Source organism: Trichechus manatus, unplaced genomic scaffold (genome assembly GCF_000243295.1).
Source record: "Trichechus manatus latirostris isolate Lorelei unplaced genomic scaffold, TriManLat1.0 scaffold00044, whole genome shotgun sequence".
Taxonomy (NCBI): Eukaryota; Metazoa; Chordata; class Mammalia; order Sirenia; family Trichechidae; genus Trichechus; species Trichechus manatus.
In genome coordinates, this window is record NW_004443980.1 from 729,564 (window position 1) to 740,600 (window position 11,037).

At 40.3% G+C, this 11,037-nt stretch overlaps 1 protein-coding gene across 7 annotated transcripts in view; it reads right to left on the reverse strand.

Moving 5' to 3' along the window:
* Positions 1-11,037, reverse strand: part of WDFY2 (WD repeat and FYVE domain containing 2) — a 256,485-nt gene that overhangs the window by 93,428 nt on the left and 152,020 nt on the right. The window contains exon 2 of one of the 7 annotated variants that reach the window (XM_023731520.1): positions 18-68. The exons of 5 other annotated variants lie outside the window; for them this stretch is intronic. The gene's annotated coding sequence lies outside the window, so the exon portion shown is untranslated. Of the gene's footprint in view, positions 1-17; positions 72-11,037 lie in introns of those variants that run through there. One more of the 7 variants, XM_023731519.1, reaches the window with a different exon arrangement.

Genomic DNA, 11,037 nt, shown 5'->3' on the forward strand with positions numbered 1-11,037 from the left:
GGGTTCAAATTACTGACCTTTCGGTTAGCGGCCAAGCTCTTTAACCACTGCACCACCAGGGCTCCTTTCTTCTTGGTAAATACAGAATTAAAAGATCATATTACACTATTATTTTCAAAAACACAAAGAGTAAAAACAACAAATTGTTTCTACATATGGTTTCATAACATAATCTATACCAATTAAAGAACCTAACAAATGGAGAAATACACTTCACAATTAGGAACCAAGGAATTATTTGAAAGTAGGTATAAATTAAAATAATAGGATGAGCATTTCCCAATTATCACATATTCCCCAGTCTGCAAAGAAACTCCCTCAAATTAAAGATGTTGTTTAAAAGTCACCAAAACAATCACTACCTTATAAACTAGAACTGCCAAGTTCATTATTTTAAATACCTTTCTACCACATGAGCTTTTCCTCAGGATTCCAATAAACCCAGTAGGAGAGGTGGGACAAGCACACAAACCACCTTCAGTCTTAAGTTATCTATTAAAAATCCTCTTTGAAAACCTGACCAAATTAACAGTTGCAATTTACATACAAAACAATTTGTTTCTAACCGAGATAGAAAGCATATAAACATATTAATCAATCTAATTTTCCAAAACCAATATTCAACTTATCTGTTGCCTTTAGATTACAGTCCCAACAAATGAAAAAAGGAAACCAACCCAACCCCGAACCCCACACATTAATCATTAGTTATAATCCTAATAACACTGGGTCAGTATCAGCAATGATGGTATGTGCTGTTAAACACCAAGAACCTGAAAGAACTTTACAAATATTTATTTGATATATCTAATAACCCAAATATTTTTGCAAAGTTAACAACAGAGAAAATGGACAGTGTTATCTGTCAGATGTCAAAGCAAAGATAACATAAAGGACTTGCCCAAAGTAACACATCAAACTGGTAGTAGCAAAAATGAAACTCAAATTCCAGTTTCTCACCTAGGTACAGGTTCTAACCTATGAACTATTCTGAATATGCCAATCCTAACAATGCATATTTCTGTGTGAATTTAATGTAAATAATAGACTATGCTCAAACTTCATCTCTCCAATCTGTTTCACTGACATAATGTTATGTGTCAACTTGGCTAGGCTATGATCTCAGTGGTTTGGCAGACACGATGTAATCACCATCCATTTTGATCTCATGTGAGCAGCCAATCAGTTGAAAGGGGAGTTTTCTTGAGGTTGTGGCCTACCTGCAGTATATAAATGGATGTTCTGGCAAAACTTTCTCTCTTTCTTGACCCTATACTCTTCTTGTCACCTGACCTCTGGTTCTTGGGTGGTAAGCCTGCAGAAGTCTCTGGCCTGACGACTGACCTGCAAATTTGGATTCACCAACCCTCACAACCCCATGAGCCAGCAGAAGCCTCCAGCCTTGCACCTGACCTGCAGATTTTGGGTTTGTCAACCCCTGCAACCATGTGAGCCAGAAGAGGTCTGCAGCATATACTTGACTAGTTTTGCTCCTCTAGAGAACTCAGACAATTCCACACCTCATCTCGCAAAGAATTTGAAATAGCTTAAAAAGCAGGTATGATAAAACTAAGCAATAAAAATAAGCAAAAAGTCATGACTAAGGAAAATATATATACAAACAGAAAAAAAATTAAACTAAAGATCTGTTAGTTAACATAACAGGTTCCATGTTTCACACTGTCCTTAAGGCCCAAGTACCAATTCCTCAGAGCTGTTTCTCCTAATCTTTTTAACTTCATAATGTTGTTGTTGTTAGGTGCTGTTGGGTCAGTTCTGACTCATAGCGACCCTATGCGCAACAGAACAAAACACTGCCCAGTCCTGAACCATTCTCACAATCATTGTTATACTTGAGACCATTGTTGCGGCCACTGTGTCAATCCATCTTGTTGAGGGTCTTCCTCTTTTTCACTGACCCTCTATTTTACTAAGCATGATGTCCTTCTCCAGGGACTGATCCCTCCTGATAACCTGTCTGAAGTACATGAGAGGAAGTCTCGCCATCCTCCCTTCTAATGAGCATGCTGGCTGTACTTTTTCCAAGACAGACTTGTTCATTCTTTGGCAGTCCATAGTATATTCAATATTCTTCACCAACACCATAATTCAAAGCATCAATTCTTCTTAGGTCTTCCTTATTCATTGTTCAGCTTTCCCATGCATATGAGGCAAATGAAAACACCATGGCTTGGGTCAGGTACACTTCAGCCTTCAAGGTAACATCTTTGCTTTTTAACACTTTAAAGACATCTTTCGCAGCAGATATGCCCAATGCAATACATACAGAAAATTATATTTGTATCAAAAATTACATTTATATTTGCAGTAAATGGAAGGGACTGCTATTTATATTTGGAGAAATGTAGGAGACTGCTAGAGCAAAAGATGACTGGACTGCCTCTACCCAGCTAAGGGGATCAATTTTCAGGGGACCTGGAACCATCTGGACCACACAGGTATGCTGTGATCCATTTGGACTACACGGGTATGCTGCGATCCACTGGACCACACGGATATGCTGGAATCTATTTGGACCACATGGGTATGCTGTGGCACAGACTTCGGGAAATTCTGCCTTAGAGAAAGCAAAGATATTCCAGGTTCTCATATCTGAAAAAATATTCCCATTTGGGGCTTCTTCATAAAGGACATGTTAAGTGTTGTGGTAGACAATTATTTCAAAAACAGAACTTAAGCATTTCCTATAACGTACACAGCAGTATACGCTGACAGCACAAAGCATGGAAGTATTTCTGCAGAGGACCAAGACAAGGTGGGGAAACTCAGAATACAGAAGAATAATCAGACCACATATCCTTCACATGGCTCACTGTAAATAAACAGCCTTTCTCTCAACCAGGCTTCTGATAGAAACTGGGAAGTAGACAATTTAAAGCGATGTTTTGCAGTGAGGTCTCAAGTGCCTATGTTATAAAAGCTGGCTGAGCAGATAAGAGGGTGCTCATGGTTGTGTGAAAACCAAGAGACCCAACCAAAACTTCAGACTGGGTAAGTGGCATCCCACCAGACCAAGGCAGAGAGCTGGAAAAGTGACAAAATAAGTCGTCTCTTGGCTGTGTTGGAAACCCTGGTGGTGTTGTGGTTAAGAGCTACAGCTGCTAACCAAAAGGTCGGCAGTTCGAATCTACCAGGTGCTCCTTGGAAACTCTATGGAGCACGTCTACTCTGTCCTATAGGCTCACTATAAGTCAGAATCGACTCAACGGCAAGGGCTTTGGTTCCCCCCCTCCCCACACCCCCTTGGCTGTGTCAGGTGTGCTTATTTATTTGTAAATATCTTCAAAAAACAAAGTCTTCTGTTTAAGTTGTTTGGTTCACTGCTTTGGGGACAAATTTGTAAACACTTAGGATCTAAAGTAAATTTAGATCTGGCAATGACAGAATCAACACAGCCTTTCCAATTCTCCAACACACCCAGGTCCTAAAGCTCTGGCCCTCTTCACCTCCTATTCACTACATCTTTGGCAGCCAAACTGGTTTACCTATTCTCCATACCCAAGGGAAAAGCTGGCAACAAAGGCCCAGACATGATACTTAATACTTTAATAGAGGAAGAAAAGTCTCAAACACCTGCCACCTGGCTCCTGCTTGAGATTTCATTCCTCCTTTCCTTTGTCTGACATCATGAATGGCAAACCTAGTACCATGGTGAAGCAAATCTAAAATAATTCAGCCATGAAAATAGGTATGCCCAAGCTTTTCATGTGTTTGTTTTTCTCTATAGTGTGATGCAAATGTGGGTGCTGAAGTGGTATCTATTAGAAGTCTGGAACAAATAATCACATTTATGGCTGCAACTAAAACCTCAACTCTGTTCGCTTAGAAAGGCCCCTCTCCAGTTTCCAAGCTCAGGCAGGGTCCCAGCTGTGTAGAATGTAAACTGATACTGTCATAAGGAATTAGTAGCTATTATGTAAGATACAGAGGTCCCTGTGTGGTGCAAGCGGTTGGCAACTAACCTAAAGGTTGGTGGTTCAAACCCACCTAGTGGCTCTATGGAAAAAAGGTCTGGCAATCTGCTTCTGTAAAGACTGCACCCAAGAAAACCCTATGGAGCTCAGTTCTACTCTGCACACATTGGGTCATCATGAGTCAGAATCGACTTGACAGCAATGGGTTTGTTTGTTTGTTTTTTGGTTATGTGAGATACGAAGTTGCTAGGTGGTGCACACAGGTAAGCGCACGGTTGCTAACCAAAACGTTGGAGGTTCAAGTCCATCCAGAGGTATCTTGGAAGAAAGGTCTCGCAATCTGTTTTTGAAAATTCAAGCATTGAAAACTTTATGGAATTGCAGCACTATTCACAATAGTCAAAACATGGAAACAACCTAAGTGACATAATGGATGAATGGATAAACAAAATGTGGTAAATATATACAATCGAATACTACGCAGCCATAAAGAAAGGTTAAGTTCCCAAAATATCGTGGAACGAGGATGAATCTGAAGGACATTATGCCGAGCGAAATGAATCAATCACAAAAAAACAAATATTGAATGTTTTCACTTTTATAAAATGACAAGAACAGGTATATATACAGAGACCAGCGTTCATTGATGGTTACGAGGCACGGAGGGGTAGGGGAAAGCTGGATAAATTCTCTACATTGAAATGCAGTGGTATCAGACCTCGTCTAACATCAGGGGGAGAGATGAGAATCACCATCAGCCCAAAGCTGATTTTTATGAGGTAGCGGTCAGACATACCTTCACTCTCCAACCTTTTCTACCAACTTTGATACCAGCCATCACTCCCACAGTACTCTCTACTTTTCTGCTGGGTTCGATAATTCATTGCTTTGGCCACACAGCACTCACAGATCATATTCACAATTATGGGGTTTATTAGGAAAGTGCCAGGTTACAATTCAGAATCAACCTGAAGACAGGATATAGTTCATCAATCAAGGCAGCTTCCAACCAAGAGCTCTCAACTCAGTTATGCCCATAGGCAGGTTGTACTCAGGCCTCTGCTGCTGGCCTCTGCCCTGCTTGAGCAAGTGTTACAGCTCTTTAGCTCCGCCAATAAGTGCCCAGAGACACCTCACTCTGCTAGGAAACCTCCCGCCCAAAGGCACTCAACTCTCTTGCTCTGTGGATCAGCAAGCCCACTGAAGCTGTCTGCCAGTCCCATGCCACTACTGTCTCGTGCCACGTCCAGTGGTACAGCTCTGTCTCCTAGGTCTAGGAGGTCCTCAGCACAGGGACCCTGGCTCTAAAGGATGCATTCTGCTCCTGGCTCTTTCTTGAAGGTAGTGAGGTCCCCCTCAACCTCTAACGGATTGGCTCTTTTAAGCTTCACAGGATGGCAAAACTGACCAATTCCCTTGGTATGCCACAGGAACTTTATTGCATAGTCACTGAAGAATCCTTGCAAGTGTTTTACAACACACCTTATTTGCATAGTACCATCCATTCCCTTTGCAAGGACGGGCCCAACAAATTATCTTGGCAGAACTACAAATCCAGGGACAGAAAGGCCATATATAAAAAGAAACCTGTTGCCTGGAAGATAGCAGTCACTTCTTATTTATGGTGACGAGAAAGGCATCATTGAACGTGGGTGAAGTGCGCACAGATTAACCAAGGTAACTGATACCACTAAAATGTACACACACACACACACATACACATACATAACACACACACATACACAAAAGGATGTTTAGGAAAATGCTATGTTATATATAATTTTGCAACAACAACAACCAAAATACAGAATACATACATATGTATATATGTAAAATAAAACAAATATGGTCACATAAACTGCTACTTGTTAGACATAACCAATCACCGCACAGGATTAATTTTCCTGGTTTGAAAGTTTAGGGGCCACAGTCTCGTGGGACAACTTGGTCAACTGGCATAATATAGTTAATTAAATTTATGTTCTACATCCTAGTTTGGCGGGTAGCGTTTCGGGTCTTAAAAGTTTACGAGTGGCTGTCTAAGATATAACCATTGGTCTCTACTCATCTGGAACAAAAGAGACAGAAGGAAACCCAAGATTCAGCGAAGGAACTGGTTAATAGAACTAACTGTCTACATGATCCATGGCTTCTTCTACACTATGACCAGAAGAACTAGATGGTGCCCAGCTACCACTACCAAACATTCTGATCAGGGCCATAACAAATGGATCCTGATAGGGAAAATACGTAGAACAAAACATTAAATTCTCAAAAAAATCCAGACTTACTGGACCCATTAAAAATAGAAGAATCCCCAAGACTACTGCCCTGAGATACTCTTTAAGCCTTGAACCCAAACTATCCCCTCAAGTCACCATTTAGCTAAATAGCAGGTTACCTCATAAAGTACTGAATATTACCCTTGAGTACTGTGCTCTTTTAAAATATCATCTATTTAAGAACAAATGGACAACAAATACTCTAAATCATAGATGAGAAGGTTGGGGAGCCGTGAGACTACATTAATGGGAATGGAATAACTAAACAGAAATAATGAGAACACTAATACAATGGGAAGAAAGTAACCAATGTTACTGAACAGTATGTGCAGAAATTGTTGAATGGGAACCTGTCTCACGGTGTACACTTCCACTGAAAACGTAATAAAATATTATTAAAAAAAAAAAAAAAAACCCACAGACTTCTGTGTACCAAAGGACTTTACCTAACAAAGTGAAGAGACAATCTACAGAATGGGGAAGAATTTGGGGGAACCATAAGGGTTTAATATCCAGAATGTATAAAGAACAAAAACCTGGAAATAGAAAACCAAAAAGGAAAAACATGCTCAGTATTTCTCAAGCTGAACGAACTGAAGAAAAACATAAGGCCTCGAGTTGCAATTTTGAAGGATTCTACGGGGAAAATATTAAACTATGCAGGAAGCATAACAAGAAGATGTAAGGGACTGCCAGCAACATGGCGCTCTAGGCAGAAGCACCACGCAGTCCCTCCACAGCAAAGATCTGAAAAACTAACCCAAACAGAGAAAACAGCAATCCTGAAACCCTAAACATCAAATGAAGAGATGAAGAACTCAGCCAAGCACCAAATGGAATAAGAAACCGACGGTAAACAGAGTGCGAGGAGACATACATGCAAAAGTCCCCTATCACCTAACAAGCATGGATCCGCCATCCTGGACTCCTATCAGAGACCAGCAAATAAGGGATACGAGAAAGCAGCTTCACGGAGCTTCCAGCAGGAGACAAAAAACCCAGTAACTGGCAATATACGCTTTCCCACCCCCACTCTTCTTCACCCCCACTAGGCCTCCTCTGCTTCCTGCAGCCACAGTCTCTTGGCCGGGAAGCAGCGGCTGCTTGGATACCACCTGCTTGCACTGGCGGACTCCCTGAGGGCCATTTGTTGGCTGCTGGTATTGCCTTTTTCCGCTTCTTTTGATTTCTTCCTTACCTCTCAACACCGCCCCCTCCTTTCACTCAAATACTTGGCTCCACGCACCATCTTTGCTTCTTCATGAGGGGCTGTAGAGTTCCGTTCCGAGTGTGGAACTGCTTCCCGGGCCGTGCTGCCACACTTGTGGGATCCCGGAGCTTTTCTTGTTTCTTTGTTTTCAATTGTTTGTTTTCTTTTTCTTTTCTCAACTTGGGAGCCCATTCTGGCTGGGCAGTGCTGCGCAGCATGGGACCTACCACCTCCAATTGCGCAGACGCACAGATGGATCCTCAGAGCATTTCTTATTTCGTGGGTTTTTTTAGATTTGATTTGTTTTCTTTCGCCTCTTTTTCCTTTTTGTCTCTCTTCATTACTCAGTTTCTCGTCTCTCTAAACCTTTCTTCTCTTCCTGTACCCTGAATACCTGGCGCTGAATACCTCTATGCCTCCTAGCCAGGGGGTACTTAAACACCTGGGAACAACTTCCCCCGACCTTGTATACGCACAGGTGGGATCCCTGGGAGCTTTGCTGCTCCTTTGTCTTTCAAATTTTCATTTATTCATTCTTTTCTTTTCTTTCTTCTTCATCCCCTTTTTGTTATTCTCCATTTCATAGTATCTCATTTCTCAACTCAAACGGCAAGGTCCCCTAGCACTCTTTCTGGTTTGTTTGTATGTTTTTGGCTCCTGTTCCTCTCTCTTCTCTCCCATCTTAGCTTCACACATCACAATCTCTCCCCTCCATCCTGCCTATCTGCACCGTGCACTGAACATCACACCACCAACCATCACAGGAACGGCCTACTGGAACATGCCCTGCACAGATTACTGAAACGCGCTGGTGGCTGTAGTAAGTGCCACAAACAACCTATCCCAGCAACTCCTCTTCAACTAGACCTGCCCTGCTGTACCATATCTGAACGACTGTCCCTGCCAATTGGAGAAGAAGGTAAAAAGTACCGTGTCCACAGACGAGCAAACAACAAAGACCATACAACTCACCTGCTCAGACACAGCCAAATTAAAAAAAAAAAAAGGACAAAACAAACAAATCTACAAGCAATGAACAAGAAAAATAACTACTGAATGCCCCGAACACAGCAGACAATATCAAAACACTTACAAAAACAAGACAGGATGGTTCCAGCAGGCGTCCAAAATAAAACACCAGATGACTCTCCAGTGGAAGAAAATGCACTAGAACTACCTGATTGGGAATTCAAATGTCTAATACTCAGAAGTATTCAAGAGTTGAAGCAAAAAGCAGAAAAAATGAGGAAAAAATAGACAAATTTATGGAAAATACAGACCAAAAAAGGGAAGAATTCAGGAAAATAATGCAGGAACAAAATGCCAAAATAAATTCACAACTAGAAATTATACAAAAACAACAATTAGAAATCCAAAACATAAACAACAAGATTTCAGAAATAGATAGTGTCATAGAAGGGCTGAGGAGCAGATTTGAAATGGTGGAAGACAGGATCAGCACAATTGAAGACAAACACATGGATACAACTCTGTTCGAGGAAAACTCAGAAAAAAGAACAAAGAAAAATGAAGAGAACCTAAGAATTATGTGGGATACAATCAAAAGAAAAAATCTGCGAGTGATCGGAGTTCCAGAACACGGGTAGAAAACAGAAAACACAGAGAGGATCACTGAAGAACTGCGGACAGAAAACTTCCCCAATATCATAAAACATGAAAAGCTGGCCATCCAAGAAGCTCAATGAACCCATATAGGATAGACTCCAACAGAAAATCACACTCACAAAAACCAAAGACAAACAAAGATTCCTGAGAGCAGCTCGTGAAAAACAAGAAGTCACATACACAGGAGAAACGATAAGACTAAGCTCAGATTATTCAGCAGAAACCATGCGGGCAAGAAGGCAATGGGATGACATACATAAATCTTGAAACAAAACAATTGCCAGCCAAGATTAATATATCCAGCAAAACTCTCGTTCAGACATGATGGTGAAATTAACACATTTCCAAATAGAAATTAAGAGAATATGTAGAAACCAAACAACATTTACAAGAATTATTAAAGGGAGTTCTTCGATCTGAGAACTAACAACTTCAGCTCACAGGCTGAATGTAGGATGCAGGATAGTACCAGCCAGATACAAATCTACGACATTAACACTCAAAGACTATCCAAAACCAAAAGAAATATAACAGGGAATCAGAGCACTTAAATCTGTAAATGACAACAACATGAGAAAAATAAAAGAGGGAATAAATGGCATAGGTATAGAATGCTCTAATGGAGAGGAAGGCAAGGTGATACCAAGTAATAATAGACTGCTTCAAACTTAGAAAAATAAGGGTAAATTTCACGATAACCACAAAGAAAGTTAACGAACATACTCATAAAAATAAAGAGGAAAATCATAAAGTCTCAGTAAAAACAAAACCTACAAAAACAAAAGAAATGAAAAAAAATTCACCAACAAAAGTAACTCAGCACAAGAGAGTAAGAGCAAAGAAAACTTCAGCACCACAAAAAAAAGCACTACAAAATGACAGCAACAAACTCACATCTATCGATCATTACACTGAATGTAAATGGACTCAATGCACCCATAAAGAGACGGAGAGTGACAGAATGGATAAAAAAACAGGATCCATCAATATGCTGTCTACAAGAGACACACCTTAGAAACAAAGACGTGAATTTATTAAAAGTCAAAGTTTTGAAAAAAATATATCAAGCTAACAACTACCAAAAAGGAGCAGGAGTGTTAATACTAATCTCAGATAAAATAGACATTAAAACAAAATCCACCATAAAAGACAAAGAAGGACACTACGTAATGATTAGGGGGACGATCCATCATGAAGACATTACCATAATAAACATCTACGCACCCAATGACAGGGCTCCAAAATACATAAAACAAACTCTAACAACACTGAAAACAGAAATTGACAGTTCCACGATAATAGTAGGAAACTTCAACATACGACTCTCAGTAAAGGACAGAACATCTAAAAAGAAACTCAGCAAAGATACAGAAGACCTAAAGGACACAATCAGCCAACTTGACCTCATGGACATATATAGAACCCTCCATCCAACAGCTACAAAGTACACATTCTTTTCCAATGCACATGGAACGTTCTCCAGAATAGACCACATCATAGGCCACAGAGCAATCCTCAACAAGATCCAAAACGTTGATATAATTCAAAGTACCTCCTCTGACCACAATCACATCAAGGTAGAAATTAACAACAGAAAGAGCAAGGAAACTGAAAAATACCCTGCGAACACATCACTGTGTAATAGATGAAATCAGAGATGGAATGAAAAAACTCTTAGAATCAAACGAGAATGAAAACACATCATACCAAAACCTTTGGGACACAGAAAAGACAGTCCTCAGAGGACAATTTATAGTAGTAGATGCACACATCAAAAAAGAAGGGACAAACTCAAAACATTCACTACACAACTCAAACAAAGAGAAAGAGAACAGCAAAAAAGCCCACAACCACTGGAAGAAAGGAAATAGTAAAGATCAGAGAAGAAATAAATGAAATAGAGAACAGAAAAACAATAGAAAGAATCAACAAAACCAAAAGTTGGTTCTTTGAGAGCATCAACAAAATTGACAAACCACTGGCC